General features: G+C 43.1%; 1 protein-coding gene and 1 long non-coding RNA gene across 2 annotated transcripts in view; one reads left to right on the top strand and one right to left on the bottom strand.

Annotated features, from left to right (window-relative positions):
- RAP2A (RAP2A, member of RAS oncogene family) overlaps positions 1-25,709 on the top strand; it is a 438,027-nt gene that overhangs the window by 221,250 nt on the left and 191,068 nt on the right. The gene's annotated exons all lie outside the window — the stretch shown is intronic.
- On the bottom strand, positions 7,033-24,606 carry LOC122803385. The gene is made up of 3 exons (XR_006365113.1): positions 24,595-24,606; positions 22,881-22,884; positions 7,033-7,175 (listed from the first exon to the last, which is right to left on the bottom strand). It is a non-coding gene; the product is annotated as an uncharacterized LOC122803385 (long non-coding RNA).

Below are 25,709 nucleotides of genomic sequence, written 5' to 3'. Positions count from 1 at the left end.
TACCTAGCTTTGGGGGAGAGAACATTTAGTATAGTTGCATCAGGAAGTTAGAATAACGTACAAATGAACAAAATATTTTACCTTTATGATGAAAACTGAGAGAACATCTTACTGTTGCGTACCAGTGCCAGTGCTATAGAAATCCAACTTCCCTGTAATTCTACGCTGTATTGTATAGCAGCATGGCATATATATATATATATATATATATATATATATATATATACAGTGTAACACATTGTTTCAACAAAAACAGGATATGCTGCACTTGCTATTGCATGTGTTATCCTTACTTGCATTATTATTTAAATCTAAACATTTCTGTCGATTTTATATATACATTAATGTGCTCTCTGACCTGGGTCATGGTTGAAAAGGGTCGATGGACTAATTCAATTAGCCAGCTAACAAACAAACAAACCTCCCTCCAAACAAACAGATTTTCCCTGTGATAACTGGCAATGTCACACATTTCCAAAAGGATGTATTTTAATATTGAACCTTTGCAAACCTTCATTGCCTGGTAGTGGAACCTGTTAACTAGTAAGCTTATGGTCTCCTGAAAGTATTCTGCTCATATAACTACACTAGTACCCACTGTAAGTTGGTGCTATTTGTTTAAAATCACCTCATGTTAGGGCTGTGTTAGATGCCTTGTTATAAAGGACATGTATACAGCTTTTCTTGGACTGTCACTTGGTCATAGAGTCAAAAAACAATTGGATTCTTCTGACATGGCCTTCTTTTTTGAAATTCATGTAATCTTAAATCCTATCTCGCACTCTTCCAGATAACAGTCCTTTTCTTAATAAGAGAGTCAGTGACTTTCTCCACTTCACTAGCCAGACTAAGAAGTCAGTAGTATCGTACCATGAAGGATTTTAAGTGGGAGGGGAAGACGGCAAGAGTCAAGTGGGATAAGCTGATCCTTCCAATAGAAGGTGGTTTGGGATTATCTGATTTGAAAAGGAATTTCAGAGCTACACAGTTAAGGTTCCTATATGTAGCATAAGCAGAAAGCTATAGTTCAAAGTGGAAAGGGATAATGTTGAAATGAAGGAAGCTCAAGAAGTAAGGAGAGACTTGGATTTTGGATGCAAATCCTTAAAGAGAATAATAGTAACCATACAGAATATTATATTCCTAAAGCAGAAAGTATTCTAAGAACCAAGTTAACACAGGGATGAAGAAAGGAGATTCTGCCAGTTTAGATGACTGCAATTAGGGGTACAGAGAAAAGGCAAAAGGGGGCTACAATTTCCTGGAGTAAACTGGCAAAGGGACCAAAGTATTGGGGGATAGTAATTAGAGAGGGAAAGGTAATAGAATGGGAAGAGGTCAAAAATACATTTGGACTGCAGGCTAGAGATTGCCTTCCCTATTACGGACTGGAGTATAGACAAAGAGAAAGTAATACGGGAATCCTAAGTAAAAGACCAGCACTGGTAGAATTTTCAGTAAAATCTAGAACAAAAGCTGCTGTTAGAAAGGGATGTCACTTTATTACCCTCCTGTGTAAGTGAGGAGATAAGACCTAACCTAACCCATGTAGCAATTCATTCAAAAAAAAAAGTTTTTCTCATGATGGAGCAACAAATATTGAGTTTGTGTTGAAGGCAGTAATGAAACTGGCCGAGAAGTCAGGGTCCTTTTTGGTGTCCACAACAATAGTATCCTGCCCACAAGAAAGGGATAATTAGTAGAACATATAAAATATTGCATGATAATTATAGGAATCAAGCAGATGAGGTTAGAAAGGATTGGGAAAAGAGTCTAGATAAGCAATTCACAAAGGTATAATGGGGAGTATATCTGTATGGCTCCCAAATATGCAACAAACTCTAGGATCTTTGCTTGGAAGTGTTTGCATAAGCATTTTTATACCCCAAGCAGACTCCAAAGAATTTTCCCTTGGGTAGATTATAAATGTTGGTGGTATGATAGGGAAGACATAGATAACTGGGAACTTGTTTTTTGGGAGTGTAATGAGTTGGCAGACTTTAAACATTCCCTGCAGTTTACTCTGTCAGAAATACTTGGTGAGCCAGTTGGTGTAACTAAGGAAATTATTTTTTGAGCTGTGATACAGAATTGCCTAGACGTAGAAGGGCCTCGCTAAGATTAATTCTGGTGGTTGCCAAAAAAGCAGGTACTATAAAATAGAAGTCAAAGTCTAAACTAACCATACTAGAAGTAGTGAATGCAGTAACAGAGAAAAAAGAACTGGAAGTGGATCCTTTAGAAAAGGGTAGGAGCAAATTACATAGAAAAAGTGGGTATTGTGGGATCAGTACATGCAGAATAATGTTTTGGAGGAGGAATGGGGTTTAAGAGAAGGCAGGAGTTGAATGAGCTATGTAACGTTCGCTTGACAATGTCTGTATAGAAAATTATATGTTATGTATAATGTTTGCAACTGAAAATATGTCAGTATGACTTGTTTTCCTTTATACATGTATGATTGCTTATGTCATAAGTGATAATTCAATAAAGATGCTTCTTATTAAAAATAAAAATGATCTTATCTGTCTTACTTCCAGCTTTATTAAGGGTTGCAGGTGGTACTGTACTTTTCTCCAGTGGTTTATTAAAGAAAACATAGTTAGTGATACCATTAATGTCTCCTTTGATTTTGTAAGCATTCTGATATGTATTTTGTCAAACTCACTTGCCTCATCAGCACTTTGTGTTTAGGAAACATTTGATGCGAAGTTGTTTAATCTCGCTGTTCATTCTTCACTGATGGGTTCGGAGCTGATCCTCAGCTCTGACACGGCCGACTAGCAATCTCAATGTTCTCCAGTAGCTTGAGACCCAACCCCTTGTCCCACAATGCACTGCTGGAATTACCTCAGATCTAGTTTGCCGCGGCATGGATCTCTTGGTTTCCAGCATTGCTCGAGGCTATTGGGAGTTTTCAACTTTCAGCAAGTTTTATATTTCAGTTTTTATATACCTTTGATTACTATATAATACTATATAATGCTATCTAGTTAACAGTTGTTTTCTGTGTTCCACCCCTTTCCTCAGTAAAATCTTTCATTGCCTTCAGCCCTTTGGCCTTAGGACCTCTTCTTTTAGTTGTTAGTTAGTGTTCCCTTTTTGGGATTCTTGTTATTGGATTGCTTAATCCTATTTATCTTGATGTAGTTACTAGTTGATTTTGGGCTGTGTGTATTGTGTGAGGTAGTTAGATTTCTTCTTTAAATAGCTCATAGTTAAACAGTGTGTTTCCTTTATATTGGATTTTGTGAAATGTCTGAGGAGAAGGAAAAGCATCCAAAGTCTGGGTTTAAAAAATGCCCAGACTGCAGACAGAAAATGTCCGTCATGGATGCCCATGTGCAGTGTGTTTACTGTTTGGGTGAGGTGCACCTGCAAGAGTCGTGCAGTATCGGTCACTCCTTTTCCACCAGAGTGCTTGCAGAAAGGAAGAGGAAGTTAATTGATAGGGGTATTATCAAACACCCTTTTTCAGAGGCATTGTCTGGCCAGGATGGGGGCAGCAAATTGTCCAAATCTTTCTCTGAATCCAGGACCAAGAAAGGAAAAAAGTCAGAAAGTGTGGTGTCCTCGGCTCCACTGCCTTCGGAGCCAACAGTCTGCTCTTTTCGGAACCAGGACACTACTGTGGAACCGGTTGCCGAAAAACCTCCATCGATACTGCTCCATTCGCTCCATCTGTTCACTCTTCCAGGTCTTCTGACAGTCTGTCCGATCTGGATATGGACCAGCTGGTTCAGAAACTCTTAAAGGCACCAGGCCTAGCCAAATTGCTGTTGGCTCAGACCCAACCGTCAGAGCCGAAGACCATTACTCCTGAATTGTCTGCTCCTCCTCCGAGCCATACCGGACCTTCGGAGCCGGAGAAGGCCATCCTGATGATTGTGGATCCCTTGGAGCTGACACCTGCTCCAGTGTTGTCTGCTCCATCTGCTCGGACGTTCTTGGTGTCGACCGGGGACTCAAGGAGCTGACACTCTCTGGTCGGGTCCGTGGAGGATAGTCGCACCGACTTGTTGGTGTCGACTCTTCCTCTCGGGGCCTCTGCTTGGGTGAGCTCGGCTCCTACCTCGGGCTCGGAGCCCACAGCTTCGGTGCGGGAGGGGATCATGGCTCCTTTGGATCCGTTGACTCCTTCTCATCGGAGCTGAGGTGCATTCGAAGCCATGAGGTGAGTGTTGTCTCCTAAGACTTCCTCATCTCAAGGTCAGGCCTCTTCTTCCCCTAAAGTGCCTGTGTCAGTTTCTGTTTCCTCCGGTCATCCCAAGTGTAGAGACCCAGAGCCTCAGGTAGCCCCACAGGGCGCTCCCTGCTCTTCTGAGACCTCTCCAGAAGTTTCCCCTGAAGATGTCCCCAGGAAGAGATTATGCAAGAGGAGGCATTTGGACTCCCCACAGGAGTCTCTCACATTGGACACCGACTTGGATGAATCAGAAGGGTCCCCTAGACCCCCCTCTGAGGACATCTCCTTTGTGGAGATTCTTGAAATTCTTAGGCAGAGGGGTGATTGGCAGTCCAAGAGCCCTACTGAGGATGAGTCAGTTCTCCTGAAGGCGATGTTCATCGTGCATACAGCTGCAGTCATAACAGATGGGTTATCCTGCCGTCAGGTGGGTCCTCGGTCGGCCGAATTCCAAAGTCTAGGTCCGGCGTCGGTTGTCGTCGCTTCTTCCCTGACGTCAGTGCGGCAGGGGTATAAAAGAGGCAGCCGATGCCATTTTCTCCAGTCTTTCTTGCTGCGCGGTGCCCGAAGCAGAAGCAGTTCGCAAGTGCCGGTCGGCCAGCTCCTGAGATTTACAAAAGTATTTCAGCTGAAGTCTTCTTGAAAGCTAAGTACCCCGTTGGGGAAACTTTTCTTGCCTCAGACCGATGTCAGACAAAGTTAATAATTGTATTTCATGTTGGAAGCAAATACCGCATAAGGATTTCCACTCTTTCTGTATACCTTGCTTAGGCCCAGACCACGACGTCTCGGCCTGCCGTTTTTGTGCTAGATTCAATAAGCGCACTATTAAGCGTCGGGCGGAGTTCGCCCTTCACTTTTTTGGCAAAAAATGTAATTATATTATGTCATCGGATACTCTGACTCCAGTTTTGAACAAAAAACGCAAAGATAAGGACCGACATACGAGGTCCGCGCCACCTACTGAAACCACACTAAGGCCGACTACCGGTTCTCCGGTACTCAGCGAGGCGCCTACGCAGCCCCTGAGTACCGATGACAATGCATTACCGGTGTCTTCAGTACCAGAGGTCGCAGGCTCCTCGGCCCCCATTCCTACTACAGACTCCGACGCCACTCCTGGCGGGGAAACTCAGAATTTAGACAGGCCTGCCATTTCTCAAGGGGTCTTCAGGCCTTCCTCCTTCTCTATTAAAGCCTTCACTAAATCTAAAGCAGCCATGAAAACCAAAAAACAGGTTCCTCAGACCCCCTCTCAAGGCACCATGCCTAAAAAACAGATGCTGAAAATGGCTGAGGATTTGATTACTCTTATCAGGGGTTCTCAACCCCCCTCTGACAAAAGGCCCAGACTAGAGGAAGACTACCCTTCCTCAGATCAAGCTTCTATTACCTCAGAACTATCTGAGGACCAGGATTATGCCTATTCTCCATTCAAAGACTCTGATGCAGAGAAGTCTATTCCCTCGGTCTCCCCTCCTGAGGATTTCTCTTTTGAGGAAACCCTGCATACACTGAGGGAACACTTTCACTGGGAAGGCCAAGATTACTCAGATTCCAAGAAAAGGCTCAGGGAATTTCTTCTGCTCCCCCAGCATAGGCCTCTGGCTGTCCCTCCTGTTTTAGATATATTGGATGATGTGTACACAGAAGCCAGCCTTAATCTCGATTCTTTGCCTCCAGCTCCTGTTAAACCAGACAGGTATTACCGGGTTCCTGATTCTCACCAGTTCCTATATAAAAGCCATACTGCTGACCCAGAAACAATTTCACAGGGTCCCAAGGGAATTAAGGCCTCTACTGCTAAAAACCCATTATCTTCAGAGAGAGATTCCAGAGCTTTAGAAAGGTTGGCGAAAAAGGTGTACATCTCGGCCACTTTAACCATGAGGGCATTAAACTGTCAGTTCCATATGTTAAAGTATCAACAGTTTGTTGCATGGTGCAGAGCAAGTGGGTAAACATACCTTGCAGTGTGGTTTTGATGCTTTAGAGGCCTCATGTAGAGCTGCTGTTACAGGTTCTGTTATACGTAGGCATGCTTGGCTCAAAGAGCAAACCTTACCAGATCATGTCAAAGCTAAATTATTAGATGCACCTCTTCAAAAAGATGTATTGTTTGGTGTTAAAGCTGAGGAGGTGCTAAAGAAAATGGAGGAAAAAGCGAAATCAATGCAAACAGTGAAAGATTTCCTGCAGGTACAGCCTCCACGTTTCAGCAGAAACTGGCCTTCAAAAAATTGGTCCTTTCCAGCCACGGACAGACCTCAAAGGGGCAGATACAGGTGCCCAAGGGGTAGAGGGCAACCTCAAGAATCTTTCAGAGCCAGACAGTGGCAAGCACCAACCCCAAGAGGTGGAGAAGATAGATCACAGTCTTTTAGAAAACAGACACAATGACTTCCCCCTACACCTGCCAAGCGAAGCTTTAATGGCAGCACCTTTGGGGAAAACTGGCATTATTCCCAAAAAATTGTCATATTGTTACAAAAGACAAATGGATTCTGGACATTATAGACAGAGGCTACAGGTTCCACTTTCACACCCTTCCAAAAATGAGAGGCATGCCAAACCTGCCACAACATCAAAGGGCAGAGGCACAAAAACAAGTTTCAGCTCTCATGGACATGAAAGCAATTCAAGAGGTACCTGCAAAAGAACAAGGTCAAGGGTTTTATTCCAGACTATTCCTGGTACCAAGGAAAGACAAAGATTGGAGACCTATCTTAGACCTATCCATCCTAAACACATATCTACAGGTGCCAAAATTCAAGATGCTCACATTACAGCAGCTTCTTCCCATGCTGGGCAAGGAGTCTTGGCTGGTAACATTGGACCTCAAGGAGGCATACCTGCATGTCCCTATCAGACAAGATTGCAGAAGATACCTCAGATTTCTTGCAGGTTCAACCCATTACCAATTCTCTGCATTGCCCTTTGGCTTATCTACTGCGCCCAGAGTGTTTCCGAAATGCCTGGCATCCGTAATCTTCATTCTTTAATTCTCCAGACTACAAGGGATACAAATCTACCCATATCTGGATGACTGCCTGATCCAAGCGGACAGCAAGGACATACTACTGCAGCACCTGGCATTTGTAATAAAACTGTTGAACTTCCTGGGATACACAGTCAACAAAAAGAAATCAAAACTAATACCCTCTCAACAAATAATTTTCCTGGGTGCCAGCTTGGATACAACCACCCAGATGGCCTACCTCACATCAGACAAGCAAGGGCAACTGTCTCAATACTTCAAAAAAATGGCAACTTACACCACGCTAACTGCAAGGAAAGTCCTGCAGGCTCTGGGATTCATGGCATCTTGCATCCTACTAATCCCATGTGCAAAGCTGCATATGAGGAAACTTCAATGGTACTTGAAAAACTTATGGTCTCAACACAGCCACAGCTTGGAAGCAATTATACCACTCATTCCATGCCTTCAAAAGGAATTTTTGTGGTGGACTCAAGCTTGCCAAAGAAACACAGGTCTTCCGTTCTGTGTACCTCAAGCAACTCAAATCATCGCTACAGATGCCTCAGACTACGCCTGGGGAGCATACATAACAGATCAGTGCATTCAGGGAAAATGGACCCGAAAAGAGAAGCACCTTCACATCAACCAAAAGGAAATGCTAGCCGTGCAAAAGGCTATTATGACCTTCAAAGACCTACTGCATCCAGGCCAGCTATTGATAAGGACAGACAACACCACAGTGATGTGGTACATAAACAAACAGGGGGGAACTCATTTATACCCCCTGTGCAGGCAAGCCATGACCCTATGGAACACAGCACTGGAACTGCAAATTCAACTACAGGCACAATTCCTGCCAGGGAAGGAAAACACACTGGCAGACAACCTAAGCAGAAATATGACAGATCCACATGAATGGAAGTTGCATCCTCAAGTTTTCACAAAGATAACTCAGGCATGGGGACAGCCAGACATAGATCTCTTTGCTACCCACAGAAATTGCCAGTTGAAAGAATTTTGTTCAAGGACCTACCATCCACAGGCCTGGAAAGTGGACGCACTTTACTTCAATTGGGCAACATTGACAGTCTATGCCTTCCCACCTCTTCCTCTGCTGCCTAAAGTTCTATTAAAAGCCAGAACAGAGAGGCCGAAAATGATTCTCATTGCTCCGGACTGGCCAAGACAACACTGGTATCCGCTCCTGAAGAGCCTGACACATTCCCCACCATGGATCCTACCTCTAGTCCCTCTTCTGCTGTCCCAGCACAACTACAAAACCCTTCACAGCCATCTCAAAACTCTAAATCTAGCTGCATGGAGAATTCCTTGATTTCCCAACAGTTTCTCCTCTCCAAGGAGGTGCAGGATGTCATCTTGGAGGCCAGAAGACCTTCTACTAGAAAGGCCTACTCCGCCAAATGGAAACGATTTTGTGCCTGGAATCAAGAAAAGGGACAGAATCCTTGGGTAATAAATATACCTCAAATTTTACAGTACCTAGCTGAGATGTTAAACAATGGACTTTCCTTCTCCTCCTTCAAGATCCACGCTTCAGCCATTTCTGCACAATACAACACAGATCCTCCTTTATTCTCTCACCCTTTCTTAAGGCAGTTCCTCAGAGGGGCAAAGAATATAAAACCCCCAAGGAAACCACCAGTCCCTGCTTGGGACCTCACCTTCGTATTGGAAAAGCTGACCCTTCCTCCCTTCGAGCCAGCTTCTTCAACAGAGTTACAGTACTTGTTATGGAAAGCAGCCTTTCTTCTGGCTATCACCTCAGCACACAGGGTTTCGGAGCTACAGGCCCTCATGGCTGTGCAGCCATTCATCATTTTCCATCAGGACAGAGTTTCCTTACGAACCAACCCTACCTTTATGCCAAAGGTAGTATCCAGTGTAGCTTTGAATCAGACTATCCACTTACCTACCTTTTATCCTAATCCACAAAACAAAGGGGAAAGACTACTACATTCCTTGGACATTCACAGACAACTTCATTACTATTTGGAAAGAACAAAGCCATTCAGGAAATCTGAGCAACTCTTTGTGTCCTATGCTGCAGGTGCTCAGGGAAAGGCTATTTCCAAACAGACAGTTTCAAAATGGATAGCCCACTGCATACGCTTTTGTTACTCATTTCATGGAAAAACTGTGCCTGCATGCATCAGATCCCACTCCACCAGAGCCACAGCTACCTCTACAGCCTTCCTCAGGGGGGTCCCTACCAAGGACATTTTGGAAGCAGCCACCTGGAGTTCAGTGCACACTTTCTCCAAGCACTATCACCTCCCACTATACTCAAAATCTAGAGAGGGCTTTGCCACAGCAGTCCTGCAGGGCATCCTAGCTCCTCCTAGTTCCACTTAGTGCCTACCACCCTTACTTAGCTTTGGGATTCTACCCATCTGTTATGACTGCAGCTGTATGCACGATGAACATAGTACAGTTTTGTACCTACCATAAATGTAGATGTTCGAGTGCTCATACAGCTGCAGTCCAGGTTTCCCTCCCTCCATCCCCTCTTAGGACAGGCCTTATGACAAACACTTTTCATATAACCTTTTTGGGGTATTCTTTTATGGTGTATTTGCTTGCAACTACTGTTTTTGATTTATCAACATTGCATCTTTGCATAACATTATGTTTGCCTTCCTTCTGGGGGCACCTGACATCTGGGGCAAGAAAAACTGAAGAAAATGGCGTTGGCTGCCTCTTTAATACCCCTGCCGCACTGACGTCAGGGAAGAAACGTCGACAACCGACGCCGGACCTAGACTTTGGAATTCGGCCGACCGAGGACCCACCTGATGGCAGGATAACCCATCTGTTATGACTGCAGCTGTATGAGCACTCGAACATCTACATTTATGGTAGGTACAAAACTGTACTTTCTGGTCTCAACCTTCCACCTCTTAGGTATCTCCACCCTACAATGAGCTTATGGATCTGGTCTCTCGTAGGGCGTGGGAGTCACCAGAATCTGTGGAACCTGTTCCTAGGAGACCTAATAAGTTTATTTCTGCCCCCATGGATAAGTCCTTTTTGACCAAGGGAGTTCCTGTTGATGCCATGGTGGTGGCGGCAGCCACCAAGAAGGAAATGTCTGAGACTTCCTCGTCTATCCATCCTCCTAACAGAGAATCTAGGATCATGGATAGATATGGGAAACGCATGTTTAGTTTCACTGAACTACTTGACACATTTTACCAGACTGTAGAGAGATCTCCTTAAGGAGTTGGGAGATGCTCTTCAGGGTGCTGTAGCTATGAGTGTATCCGACAAGACTGCCACTCAGCTCTCTACCCTCAATTCGATAGTCAACTCGTGTATGCATCTCGTATCTTACACAGTTGATGGTTTGAGTAGAGCTGCAGGTACAGGAATTGCTCTTCGTAGGCATGCCTGGATGCGACTCTGTTCCTTCGCGGAACCCTTCAAGTCCTCCTTTACGAATATCCCATTTGATGGCTCATCTTTGTTTGGGCCAAAGATGAAGGAGACTTTGACCAGGTGTGAGCAAGAGGGAAAGACTCTTGTCTGCCATCGGAGTCCGTTTTTTCACCCCCACTCGACTCTTTCCTAAAGGTCAGAGGGGAGGAAAGATATGGTTCCGGAAAGCCCAACGAGCCTTTCAAGGCACACGTGGAGAGCCCCCCTCCAGAGGCGGAGGAGGGGGATTACAATGGAAGACACCACACTCGCGGCAGGGGGGGAGTCTGCAACACCAGGATGACAGAGATCACTTCTCTGGTCAGTCCTACTAGTGCTCCTGAAGGGAGGCCCGGCTGTCCTACTCTGGAGGCAAGTCGGTGGGACCTTGTCATTGTACCTAGAAGCCTGGCTAAATATAACAAGCTCCTCGTGGTTCTGCAGAGTGGTCCTAGCAGCAGGGAACTCAGAAAAGCGACTACTTTCTGGATTTAAGTATCTTTGCTTTTTTTTCACTTGGAATAGCTTCTGTAGCTTACACTGAACTAGCTTGAACTGTTTTTTAACTCTTTGCTGCATTATTTTAAAATCTGCACTTAAAGTTACATTTTAGTCGAATTTGATCGAAAGTTTGTTTGTTTGTTTAATTTAACTGTGGAGGCTGCCCACTAAAGTGTGCTAGCCTGTGTATCTAATTTATCACTGTTTCTGCATTTTCTGTGTGTTTCTACCAAAAAAACTAAAAACTAATCCTTGTTTTCCCGCCTCTCCTCGACTAGTTTAGACCAGTTTACAGGCATTGCTGTATTCTGGGCTGTGGTGTAGTTCCTGTGTTGTCCATTACCTTACTTGGATAGAAGGAAGTTTCTTTGCTCACCAGTGGGAGTGGGGAGCCTTGAGCAGCCTATCTGTCCCTGTAGGAAGTGACCTCAGCACAAGAAGCTGTAGTAATTGGTTGTTTTGGACCATTTCTAGCTCTTTTGTAGTTCACTGTTTAAAATCCGCCTCTGGGCGTTTTTTTTCTGGCTATACTGCTCAGACAAGCTCCTCGTGGTTCTCCAGAGTTGTCCTAGCAGCAGGGAACTCAGAAAAGCGACTACTTTCTGGATTTAAGTATCTCTGCTTTTTTTTCACTTGGAATAGCTTCTGTAGCTTACCCTGAACTAGCTTGAACTGTTTTTTAACTGTTTGCTGTATTATTTTAAAATCTGCACTTAAAGTTACATTTTAGTCGAATTTGATCGAAAGTTTGTTTGTTTAATTTAACTGTGGAGGCTGCCCACTAAAGTGTGCTAGCCTGTGTATCTAATTTATCACTGTTTCTGCATTTTCTGTGCGTTTCTACCAAAAAAACAAAAAAATAATCCTTGTTTTCCCGCCTCTCCTCGACTAGTTTAGACCAGTTTACAGGCATTGCTGTATTCTGGGCTGTGGTGTAGTTCCTGTGTTGTCCATTACCTTACTTGGATAGAAGGAAGTTTCTTTGCTCACCAGTGGGAGTGGGGAGCCTTGAGCAGCCTATCTGTCCCTGTAGGAAGTGACCTCAGCACAAGAAGCTGTAGTAATTGGTTGTTTTGGACCATTTCTAGCTCTTTTGTAGTTCACTGTTTAAAATCCAGCGTTTGCGGCTTTGTGCGGTTGTAGCGATAGCGCGGTTAAACAAGGTTAAACTTTTCTTGCTCGCCAAGTCTGCTCTTCAAATTTTCCCTTAAGGAAGCTCTACTCTTGGTATAACCAGACTACTCACTATATTATAAGCCTAGCACTTGTTCTCAATACTTCTCTACTAAGTAAGCACTCGTACTAAGTAAAGCACTACATCTACTTACCACCCCTGTGAATATCCACTTCCCTTAAAGGTACAGCACTCCCTTATACTGTTCTAGCATGTCGAGTGGTAGATTACTGGCGTGTCTCCAATTCAGCTGGTCAATCTGGGTATCTTGAGACAATGCTACCATTGTCTCATGTACACAGACAACCCTCTCCTCCTCCCAACAAACACAAATACATGTGAGAGATGCAACTATATAGCCAAACTGGAGGCTGAACTCTCTCAACTCAGGGCTGGTATGACCAGACAGGAGGAGATGGCAACCACACACACAACAATCCCAGTCCCACATAGACCTACCACAACTGCAAACCAAACACATAAAAACACAGACATACTCGGAGGCTCTAATAAAAAACTTACCAAAACAACAGAGGCTCCCAAAGCAGACATCCAAAAATCCACCACCTCAAAACAAAACACTTGCAACACATACTTCAATAAATCAGTGTGTCAACCAATCACAGCCCTTAAGGCCAAACACCTTGCCTGATACACTAGTAATAGGTGACTCTATAGTCAGACACACTGATGTCCCGCTGACCAGACTGAACAAGGAGAAGGTGACTGTGAGCTGTCTATCGGAAGCTAGGATCCGCCACATAACACATGCACTCAGGTCACTCCAAAGCAAGTACAAATATGACTCCGTCATTGTCCATGCTGGTGTGAATGACCTGAGACGTACCTCCCTGGACTGCATGAAAAGAGACATAGAGGAGCTCTCCGATTATGTAGCCCAGGCTGGTATGACCCTGACCCTGAGCAGCATCTTGCCCTCACCAAGAATGATACCACAATACAAAGACAAGATGATCAGCTTTAACAATTGGCTCAAGTACTGGTGTCATTCTAAGGGGATCCAATGTCTGTCTGCCTGGGATGACATGTTGGACAAGCCACGCTGCTTCGCAAGGGATGGCTTACACCTGTCACCACTGGGCTTCCAGATATTGGCTAAGGCTCTTGCCACCCCCATAGTGCCTTTTTAGGCAAGGCTCAAAAGACAAACCCACCTCCTTAGAAAACAAAAATGGAAAAAACTAAGGGTAATGCTGCTCAACGCCAGAAGTCTAAATCTCAAGATGCAGGCACTTGATGCACTCCTCAGCATGGAGAACATCGACGTCTGTGCAGTAACTGAAACCTGGTTCAAGGCTCCTGAGAGCACCCCAGCGCTACCAGGCTATACCTCGTATCATGCTTTTCTGCCCCAAAACCCGGGCGAACCACAAAGGGAGGGGGAGTGTCCATATTCATCAAGGACACCCACACCTCCAGGTTAGTAGCAACACATGAAGCATCAGAGACCATACAGGTGCAACTAACCGTAGGCAAAACTGCTATACAACTGGTAGCATGTTACAGACCACCCTCCCAATCTCAAGAACCCCATTCAGCCTTCCTGAAGACATTGGAGGATATGAATGTATCACAAAATACCATCATACTGGGAGACTTCAACTACCCAAACATAGATTGGGTACATTATTCTAGCCCTAATACCCTAGCCCAAAGGTTCCTGGAATTCATGAATTCAAATGCACTGGAAGAACTGGTCACCTCTCCCACTAGGGGAGATAATATACTAGACCTGATCATCACAAACATGGGGACAAAATGCTCCACACCGGAAGTATACCCCTCACTAGTGAGATCTGACCACATCACCCTGGATATACATATCCCACCTCCACCCCCAGCACAAAAGACCACAGTGAAAAACTTCTCAAATGCAGACTTCACTCTTCTTAAGACTGAGATGGTATCCTTTAAGCCCACTGTGCCAGTGGATACCACATCCCACAATGCCGAATCCTTCACAAATCCTTTCTATGGACATCTCCAAGAATGCATGGATCATGCAATCCCAAACAAATCCAAGTCCCTCTCCACCAAAGGTAAGCGTCCTGTCTGGTGGACCTCAGCCATAAACAAATTGTATAACAAAAGAAGGAAGCTACTGCACGTCAGAGCAAAATCCCATGAAGGGAAGACATCTCTGATCAACATTAGCAGAAAACTACGTTCTCTCATAAAAACATCCAAGGCCAACTTTGAGAGAAAAATCGCTAAGGACACTAAAGATAACCACAAAGCCTTCTTCAGCTATTTTAGAAACCTGGGCGGAAACCCTCAGATATGCTCAGAGTTGGTTCAAAACAACAAAAAATACACTGAACCCACAGATATTGCCAACATTCTGGCTGACAGGTTCAGTGGAAATTTCGGACCTCCTGCACCCCCAAAAGAAGAAATACTTATCCCAGCTGAATGTAATCTCCCTGTCATCTCAGATGTCCAAGTGAGAACCGCCTAAACAAAGCAAAAAACACAGCATCAATGGGACCTGATGGTATCCTGGGTTGCGTGTTACGTGAACTCCAAGAGGAGCTAAACCCACACATATAAAAATGCTATTTAACCTTAGCCTTACTTCGGGATATGTACCTGAACACTGGCGTACAGCAACAGTGGTCCCACTCCACAAGGGGGGTGCCTCTACAGACCCTGGAAACTACCGCCCCATAAGCTTAACCAGCCTGGTCTGCAAAGCTATGGAAATAATCATTATGGAACTCATAAACAGAGACATAGGGGACCTACAGACACTTGACCCCACCCAGTTTGGCTTTGTAAAGGGCAGATCCTGCCTTTTAAACCTGGTTGACTTTTTCGAAACAGTCACTAGAGCCATTGATGAGGGCAAAGCAGTCCATAGAGCATACCTGGACTTGGCTAAGGCCTTTGACACAATATCCCACGTAGGCATCATAGATAAACTCAACAGCTTAAAAGTAAACCCTTATGTCACTAGATGGGTTGCAAACTGGCTAAAGGACAGAACCCATAAAGTTAAAATCGCTGGAGCAATGTCAGACTCAAAGCCAGTCGCAAGTGGCGTCCCACAGGGATCTGTCCTGGGACCCCTCTTGTTCGGCTTTTACTTCTCAGATGTTAAAGCAAACATGGGAGGGCTGTGGCTGACAAAGTTCGCAGATGACTGCAAACTAGACGCCATAGTCGATACACCAGCAGACACACACATCCTACAAAAAGGCCTCACAGAAACTGACAACTGGTGCCGGAGTCACGGCCTTAAACTAAATGCCAAAAAATGTATAAGTCATCCCCTTTGGGAAAAACAAAGTACCCACAAATTATCACATAGACAGCAACCCACTGAGTATGGAAAAAGTAATCAGAGACCTAGGGACCCAAGTCGACAGCGACCTCTCATTTGACACCCACGTTGCCAAAGTGGTTAGAAAAACATTCTACCTTGCACACCTCATCATGAAGGGATTCACATCCAGATCCAAGGATGTCATTGTATCCCTATATTCCTCCCTCATCAGACCCATGATTGAGTACAATGCCCCATTTGGTATGTACCTCACCCGGCATTTGCAACAGCTGGAGAGACCACAAAAGTACCTCACCAAGAGGATCAAGGGTCTCCAACATATGTCTTATTCTGCCAGACTAAAGAAACTTCAGCTCTATTCAGTAGCATACCGCCTGCTCAGAGGTGATCTCTGCCTGACGTACAAGGCCATGTCAAATCAGGATCTGATGGACATGCTCCACCTCAAAAAATCCAAATCCATCAGGACCACGAGAGCTAAAGACTTAAACCTCGGCACAAGTATGAATAGGACATGCTGGAGGGATAGATTCATAACCCAGAGGCTTCCCATGCTTTGGAACAAGATCCCAGTTCGTATTAGGCAGAGCCCCTCACTGACTCTCTTCAAGAGAAATCTTGACGAGTGGATGGGAGATCGTAAGTTTACCCCAGGGGTCACATCTGTGTCACTGCTAGACAGAGGCACAGTAAACTAATTCTGTTATATAAAGGGACCTTCATTGTGTCACTACTAGACAGAAGCACAGTATTCTAAACTTATTCTGTACATTTTTGTGCCATTTCATGGGGTGGCAAAAGCCACATCACTATGGCTAGGCTTACAAATGCCCCAGGGCAGATAGCCTAGTACTATACTATGAAACTATGAAACTATTTCCAGAGGGTATTTCATATCGTTCTCCACCAAGCCCCTTCCCGTCAAAAACATCCCAGACATTCCACCCAGTCACATGGGACAAGCAGCAATAGAGGTACGCCGATTGCAAGAAAAAGAGTCATCCAGTCAGTCCTGGCAGACCAAACAGGATTTGGAACTTACTCAAGATTCTTTTTTGTTCCATAGAAAATGGGACTGGAGACCCATTTTGGATCTCAGCAGACTCAACCAATTTGTGAGAAAAGAGAAGTCTGAATGGTCACATTACAGTCCATACTCCCGGTTTTAGGGAAGGACAATTGGATGTGCTCGATCGATCTCAAGGATGCGTACTACCACATAAAGACGGCCAGGCCATCCAGAGATCACCTGCATTTCCAGCTGGGAGCCAATCATTATCAATTCCGAGCTCTGCCCTTTGGTCTCACTACAGCCCCCAGAGTGTTCACCAAGTGCATGGCAGTAGTCACGGCTCACCTGAGGCATCTAGGATTCCAGGTGTTTCCGTATTTGGACGATTGGCTCCTTACCTCCACCACCAGGCATCAACTTCTTCAAGCGAGAGAGGCTACTCTGACACTCTGCGATTGGCTAGGCATTACAGCCAACTTCAAAAAGTCTGCCTTGTTGCCATGCAGCATATCGTTTTTATAGGGACAGAATTAGACACGTCAACCACCACTCTTCATCTTCCACCAAAAAGGATTTGTATTCTTTGCCAACACATCATGTCCCTGATGTCAAAGAACAGAGCACCAGCTGCAGAGGTATTGAAAGTACTAGGATTGATGGCAGCAGCAATCCTGGCAATCCCGTTAGCAAGGATGCATATGAGAATCCTTCAATGCCTTCTATTCATGCAATGGTCTTACTAGGAACTTCCAATGATCCTGATAAAGAATTCCTGCAAGAAGGATCTTCAATGGTGGTTGACATCTCTTCATGTCACAGTAGGATGTCCCTTCATGCTACCCCCTCCAGTTGCCACTGTGACCATGGACGCTTCCCTGATAGGGTTGGGGGTGGGGGGCTTTTTCAGGGAAAGACTGCACAAGGCACATGGACAGATCAAGTATCACATCTGCATATCAATGTCCTGGAGATGAGAGCAGTACGTCTAGCATTCCAGTACTTTAAGGACTCTCTTCCTCTAGGGACAATTGCAATACAGACAGACAACATGTCAGTGGTCTGGTACCTGAACAAGCAAGGCGGGACCAAGTCTTATCCCCTTTGCCGAGAAGCCATCAGAGTATGGCAGTGGGCAGTGTCATCCCAGCGCTTTCTGTTAGCAACGCACATCCCGGGCAAATCCAATGTCATAGCAGACAGAGTGAGCAGGGCAATTTTATTGCCCCAAGAATGGTCCCTCAAACAAGAGATTGCGGACAGGATTTTCTGCAAATCCGGCCAGCCTTCCTGTGACCTGTTTGCCAGTCATATCAACAAATGCAGAAGCTATTTTGCCCTGATTCCCACGCCAGGTCACTCCCCGAGGGATGCTCTTGTCCATAATTGGCCGCTGGGTCTCCTCTACGCATTTCCACCAATTCCCCTGATACCCAGATTCTTACAGAAAGCAAAGTCACTGGGATGGACTATCATCCTTTTAGCCCCTCATTGGCCTTGGCAGATTTGGTTTCTGTTTCTTTACCATCACATTCTGGAAGACCCATGGATCCTGGTCCCAGTTCCGGACTTGTTGACACATCCATCAGGGGATATTCATCCATCATTGCAGACACTGAAGCTAACCGCTTGGCTGCTCCAATTCCCCGCATAGCCAGGCTTTATAATCTTTCCCATGACACTAGTCAAATTTTGTTGGCTTCCCATAAACCTTCCACTAGAAAATTATATCGTAGTAAGTGGAAGAGATTTTCCATTTGGGCTTCTTCCCATAATATTGACCCTTACCAAGCGCCATTGTCTTCTATTTTACAATTCTTGACAGAAATTTTCAGCAAAGGAGCAGCGGCTGCTACGGTGCGAGTACAATTAGCTGCTATATCTAATTTCCATCTAGGGATCGATGGATTGAATATTATGGCTCACCAATTGTCTAAGGCTTTTCTAAAAGGTTCTTTTCACATGAGGCCTCCAGTGAAGACACCTTACTCTCCCAGGAATTTGAATTTTATGTTATCTTGCATCATTCTTCCTCCTTTTGAACCTGCATCATCTTGTGAACTAAAATTTCTATCGTGGAAAACTATCTTCCTAGTAGTCATCACTTCAGCCCGCAGAGTGTCAGAGCTCCAAGCCGTATCCATCATGCCCCCTTATATGGTGTTCCATGCTGATAGAGTATCTCTCTCAGGACAAATCTATCCTTTTTGCCTAAAGTATGTTCTGAGATTAACATTAATCAAGTCACTGAGTTGCCCGTTTTCTTCCCTAATCACACCAACAAATTGGAATATATGTTGCACAAACTCGATGTTCACAGACAGCTTAGATTTTATTTAGACAGAAGAAAAGACATTAGGAAATCAGATCAGCTTTTTGTGTCTTCTTCCGAGGCCAGGAAAGGTAAACCAGTTGCCAAAACAACACTGTCTAAGTGGCTGTCGGATTGTATCACTTACACATATTCTTGTCATAACATGCCCTTGTCAAGTAAGGTGAAGGCTCATTCAACCAAAGCAGTTTCTACCTCTTCAGCCTTTCAAGCAAATTATCTTTGGACAACATCTGTGCAGCAGCCACATGGTCTAAATCTCACACTTTTATAACTCATTACAAAGTGGATAAGGCCTCGAGGGACAGGGCTTCATTTGGTTCTATGGTTCTAAAGAGTGTACTTCTGTGAGCCACCCAAGATCAGGGTGCTAGGGACGCTACCCATCAGTGAAGAATGAACGGCAAGATTGAACAACTTCACATAAAGAAGTTATGTACTCACCATAATGTTCCATGTGAGTTGTTCCATCTCGCCTTCATTCTCACGTCCCTCCCTCCTGGCTGGCAGTTGACCTGGAGGCTGTCTTCATCCTGGTTTTTCAATGTGTCTTCATTCCTAGGCAGAATAATTATTGTACTTCTATATGGTACGCAGCAAACAGGATCTGAGGTAATTCCAGCAGTGCATTGTGGGATAAGGGGTTGGGTCTCGAGCTACTGGAGAACTTTGAGCTTGCTAGTCGGCCGTGTCGGAGCCGAGGATCGGCTCCGAACCCATCAGTGAAGAATGAAGGCGAGATGGAACAACTTACATGGAACGTTATGGTGAGTACATAACTTCTTTTTTTAAACATCTGGTTATTGACCCTTTTGTTCAGGTTATCCATTACCTAAATTTACTTGTCACTTTTTTATTTTGTCAAAGACTGAACAAACATATTTTAATACCACTACTTCCACCTACTTTTAGACTTCACTGCCTTTCCTTTGTCTTTTTTTTTTTTGTTTGTTGTGTACCTTAAATGGCTTATACCACCTCTTTGCTGAGTTGCCATACTCCTCTGCTCAGGTTGTTGGTACTATGTTCTCTTTTTCCCCTCTGCTGTATGGCTTGATGTTCTGTGGGTTATTTTCCCTCATATTGCTTGAATGCTGTTTTTTTTTATTTGCATTTTTGTTTCATAGAGTGACATGTTATGTCTGCAGTTAGTCAGTATAGACAAAGCAAGACTGCTACAGAAAAGCTGTGGCAAATTAGTTCAGTACATTTCAGCAACTTTGGTTTGACAGTATTGCTTACAGTTTTGTGAACTTGGACCGCTTATTATTTTTAATAACACTTGATAATTTGTTTGCTGGCACTGGCTTGAACCTGCTTGTTAGTGTTTCATGTAGAAGTCCTTTTTGAAATACTATATTTATAATTGTTATACCAGATGCACTATATGGGTTTGCCAGTCTGATTTGGTAGTTGAAAGCTGTACTCCACTTAATACTATTACAGAACTGCACACTGTACTATATTCTTTGCATATTTTATATGTCAGGGGGATGTCATTTTGTTGTACTATTTTGGTACTAAAGCAGAACTTTCCCTTCACAAGCAAATGAAGAAGTGATTGTCTTGGTCACTAAGACCAGATGAAGACATGTATGGAAGCAGCATAACGAATGCAGTAAGTCTGTATAGGAATACTTGACTTATAGAAGCAGACCCTTTCCTCCCTAATGCAAGCCTAGTTTTTAGTGTATTTTGCTGCACTAATACAAAGATCTTGTAACATCAGTCACAGGAGCAAAATGAATTGTAGAATTTTTTAGTTTCTACAGCCAGGGATAAGTTAGCATGGATATATATGAAGCTGGAGTTCCAGGCCATCGTGTTCTATATTCTTTAAGTATGTCCTCTCGTCACATTTTTTATTCACTTATTAAAGTTTTAAAAGTAAAAATTCTAGCTGACAACAACAGGCTGTCAAATATCACCTTTTTATTATGTAATTTAACTGTTTGAGGTAACGTAATACTTGGATACTTCTTTGATATTGGACCAAACTTGAAGCATTCACTGGTGTGTGCTGTTGGATAGTAAGACAATTAAAATCATGGCTATCCCACATCTGCACATCCTCACCCAGTTTCATTCTTTGCACTGCCAAAGTGTGTCCACACAACTGTTATTGTGTAGCTAGCTGTGACACATTACTCAACGACAGTACACACATTCCTGGTGATGTGATTTCTTGTTTTCCTTCAGAGTCTGTCTGAGCCTTGTGTTTGGAGGGACATTGGTGATTTGAAGAGAATGGCACTGGTGAACAAGGATCCATTAGGTACATGAGGCGACTGTATTCTGACACTGTGACATCTGTTTGGCTTGTTTGTTTATCGGGCTATAGCAGCAACTGTTGTCTACAGTGTGGGAGACTAATCCAGTAGGTCAAAAATAAATTATTTTTTGTAAGTTGTTGATAGAACTTGGAAGGGACGCAGGAAGCTCAGTGATACATTGATGGCTGAGTGAATGACGTGTTAAGAGACTAATGAGCTTGTGGTGAGCTTGCCATGCTAATAATACATCAGTATTAATGAATGCCACTGTAGAGTTTGTATATGGTAAGAATATCATCTCTGCAAGAATGGGAATTTGTCTTTCTCTTTCATTCTTTTAAAAGAACCAACAGGAAGCTCAGTTAAAGAAAACAAGTACCACTCAGTGCTTTTTTTTTAATTTGTACCTTGCATAAGATGGCTGATATTAGATGTGATAATGGCACAGAAGCTGAAGACAAACTTCAGTGGTTTCTCCTTGTAAATTAATACCACATAGCAGCTGTTTTCAAAGTTTAAAGGTTCTTTTGCATAGAATGTTGTACTTTATTTAATGTTATTTGGTAAAAGGCTTTCCCTGGAAATAACCAACAAAATTGCTGGCATTTTATAAATGTGTTGAGATTGCCATATACAATTAACAGTTATTTATTCTTACTGTGATGTTGGTTAGCATTTTGTTTGTAACCAGCTTTACAAACTCAATGCATTTAATAGTTGAAGGAATTTTCACTTTTCTTAGCCAACATTTGATTTTATGGAGTGGTCTGGCTAATTATAACTGTAGAAGTGAAAGTAAAATAATTGTAGCTTCATGGGATGACCGTTGTTTGAGTTTATGTAGCATAATTGTACTTCTGTTTTATACAAATGATTAGTACTCTGTGTACAAATAGATATAAAATCACATCAGACTGATTCGGTCCATTATAATAAGGCAGGGTATCTGTATGTGGGGGCTAAGTATTAGCCAAGAGAACACAGGCAGATTTTAGGGAGAACTAAACTGCCACAGTCCTGATCAGCCATCAGATGATGTGAAGAGCAAGATGCTGAAACAGCACTCCTTGCAGGAAAACCTTGGTGATAACCATGGGTCTACTGGTTTGACCAAAGCATGCAGTTTAATAAGCTAGGAAACTAGTGCAGTAGTGCGCTTCTACCTGTGACTGCAAATTTAAAGATCTGTATCTGGAAAACTTTTAAAACGGTAAGGCATGTTTAGAAAAGCTCTGTCTTGTGCAGTATGCTAACCCTTATGCCTGGCCACACTTCTTCCCAGTAGGAAAAAGAATAGAGCCAGGTTGAACAGCATAGTTGCCATGTATTTGTGGATGATTTTTTGTTGACTAATTCTTTCCATTAGTAAACAGTCCCCATCAAGTTTATGCTGGGTCTGTCATTCTTGCAGCCAGTTGCTGATTGATGCTTCACTGTCCAAGAGAAGTGGTCCTCTCTGAAGATGGAGCTGCAAATCAGCATGAAGGAATTGTAGTCCAGCCTTAAGGCATTGAGGGTAAAACCCTAAGAACTGATTGACGTGTTTGACTTACTTGTTTTAGGTACTGGACAGAACTGGAAGTTATGATGGTTGTGTTATTGATTGGATGATACCAGCTTGCCTGTCCTGAGAGGAGGCAGACGCCCTCTACATTGGTGGCATCTGCTAGTATGCAGTTGTACTGCCCTTAGCAAAGGGCCTTGTGATGTTAATGTTATGTGCCATAAGCTTTTAGCAAGACGTTGGCATGTGCTTTCTGACAACAATAGTTGCAAAGTACCTAATGCTATTATGGGTCAGTCAGAGTAAAGATAATAAATAAAACAATTGTTGTTAAAGGAGATAAACATATAGACAGAATCATAAAGCTGAAAAGCAAATGTAGATCTGCCGGGTCCTCAGCCAGAAAACGCTAAATTTGATTCCTACTTTGTCTGTTAAAATGATTTCTTGACAGTGACTGATTTTAGTGATTTCTCCTTCTTCACTGGCTCTGTCAAACTCTCCTTAAGTCCACCAGACTAATTTTAGCCCATACTAAGAGGTATTAAGGAGATTTAGGTAACCGTGTCAGCATTGTACTGCTACTGAGGAGTATTTCCTTATTTATGTTCCTCGCCTCAACCCCTGTGCATGCTCATTGCCCAAGGGGTGGGTGTACAATGGGCTTCAAGGCAAATTGTTCATACCTGCATGTGTGGCTCAGCCAAACCCTTGCCACCATCATATACAGCATTCCTTGTACTTCCTGGCCTCTGTCAGAGATCAGCTGTGGAGGCGTGCTGGAGGGGTCTATATTATAATTGTGAAAGTTTAATAGTTTGAATGCATAAACATCGAACTGTATGCATCGAACTATTAAACAATCAAACAACTATAAAAATATTTTTAGGACCAAAAAAAAAACAAAACAAAAACCTAACGAGTGTAGGCAGGGGGGCAAGCCCCCCTGTGCCCCCCACACCCCCGCTACTTAAATATACCAACTCTGAGATTGTGCTACAGTGTAGGGAAGGGAAATCTTTCCTTTCCTCATCATACTCCGTTAAAGTGCGATCTCGGAGTTGGTATATTTAAGTAGCGGGGTTTAGTGATTCGAAGCATTAAACCTTCGAGATTCTAATATAGACCCGTGCTGTAGTATGTGCCTTCCTATCTGTGACATCTAGCGCCTGAACCCCTAATCACACCCATGTCACCTAGGCCATGGTCAAGGCTTTCATCCCTCTTTGCCACCAGCACAAGCTCTTGTAGCTCCCCATTTTAGCTTTATCAGTTTTGTTCGACTTACTCTGCTCCATGTTTTGGATAAGTATGTCTTCCCGCAGCCCTCATGACCCTTCTAACATTCCTTAGATAAGTCACAGTCAGATGTATACTTGCTATCACTAACCGTATGATTACTTTAGTTCTGTTAAAGGCAAGAGATCCTTCCTACCCACAAAAGTAGTCCAAATTATAGTTCTGCCAAAAAAATGCAGGAAAATATGTATGAGCAAGTGGATGCATTAATTTCCGTTTGGTCTGTTACTTTTTTAACATCTTTATTGAATCATCCTATTTTTATAAGTATGACATGCAGAAAAATGCATTAATAGAAAAGAAGACAAACAATAGTAACATTTTTTGTTACCTTCCTGAAGTATATTTGTTTTTTATCAGTTTTCATTTAGTCTAACATTATGTAAATAGCTCATTTCCCTTCTTCCCTTAAACATCATTCTTCTTCCTGAAAATTATTCTATTTATTTCAATGTAATTTGCTCCTTCCCTTTTCTAAAGATCTCTCCAGTTCTTTTATCTCTGGTACAATATTCAATACTGCAGATATAGTTGGTTTAGAATTTGATTTCAGTTTTCTAGTAATTGCTTATTTGGAAGCCAGAAGCATTAAACTTCTGCAGGCAAGTCAGATCTTGTATCCCAGCCCAAAAGAATAATTTCCTTTGTTACATCCATTTGTACCCCAGCATTTCTGTGTAGTGAATTTTTAAAATCTGCCATCTCCTTATATTCCCTAAAAAACATATTCCCAGTTGCCTTTGTTTTTCCCATCACTCATTTAGCGTTAACTGAGGAAAAATTCACTCAAGCCTGCTTGGGGTATGAAAATACCTTGCGAAATTCCTAAACCATCTGGACTTTGTTACATACTTAGGAGCTATATGTATTCCCTCCCATTGTTACTTTGCAAATTGTTTTTCCATTCTCTCTTACCAAGCTTATCTAACTTTCTCTGACTGATTGTGTCTGTCCTACTAATTATCTTTTTTTAACAGCAGCTTCTGTTCTAGACACAGCTAAAATTCTTACCAGAGGCAGTCTTTCACTTAATATTCTCTTATCCCTTTCTTTTTGTTATAGTCCTTTATCAATCCCTTGTAGGTAAGGTAGTCTCTAACCCCCTGTCCAACCTCATCGCCTGCTGTGTGGTCCCACTGCTTTGGGTCCTTTGCTAGTTTCCTCCAGTAACTTCTAGACCATTCTTGCCTACTCTGTATATCTTTACTTGAAGTTATCCCTCTTGGTAAAGTGTCCTTTCTGTATCTCCATGTTAACTTAGTTCTTAGAATATTTTCTTATACTTTGTAAGTGTAGTATTCTGTATGGCTGCTGTTATTCACCCTAAGGATTTGCATCCGAAATCTTATGTCTTTATTTCTCGAACTACCTCCCTGTTTTCATCATCACCCCTTTCCATTTTGATTTATAACCCTCTGCTTGTTTATGTATATGAGCACCAACTTTGTAGCCCTAAAGTATACCTTCAAATCAGGTAATCCTAACCAACTTCTTCTGTGGAGAGAATCAATGTATTCCACTTAACTCTTGCCCTTTTCATTTGAGATACTTCTTAAGGATTAGCACTGTGTACTATACACGATATACGATACAATATACTATATGTCTTTAGTGTTGTTTTGTTATTCTTAAATGTTTGACGTGGGCCTTGGTTATTTGTCTGTTAAACTGCATTTGTCCTGTCTCCAATTTTCATCAGGGCTCAACTT

The sequence above is a fragment of the Protopterus annectens genome, chromosome 5.part1 (genome assembly GCF_019279795.1).
Source record: "Protopterus annectens isolate FY-2018-M chromosome 5.part1, PAN1.0, whole genome shotgun sequence".
Taxonomy (NCBI): Eukaryota; Metazoa; Chordata; order Ceratodontiformes; family Protopteridae; genus Protopterus; species Protopterus annectens.
This window is presented reverse-complemented; position numbering and strand designations above follow the sequence as displayed.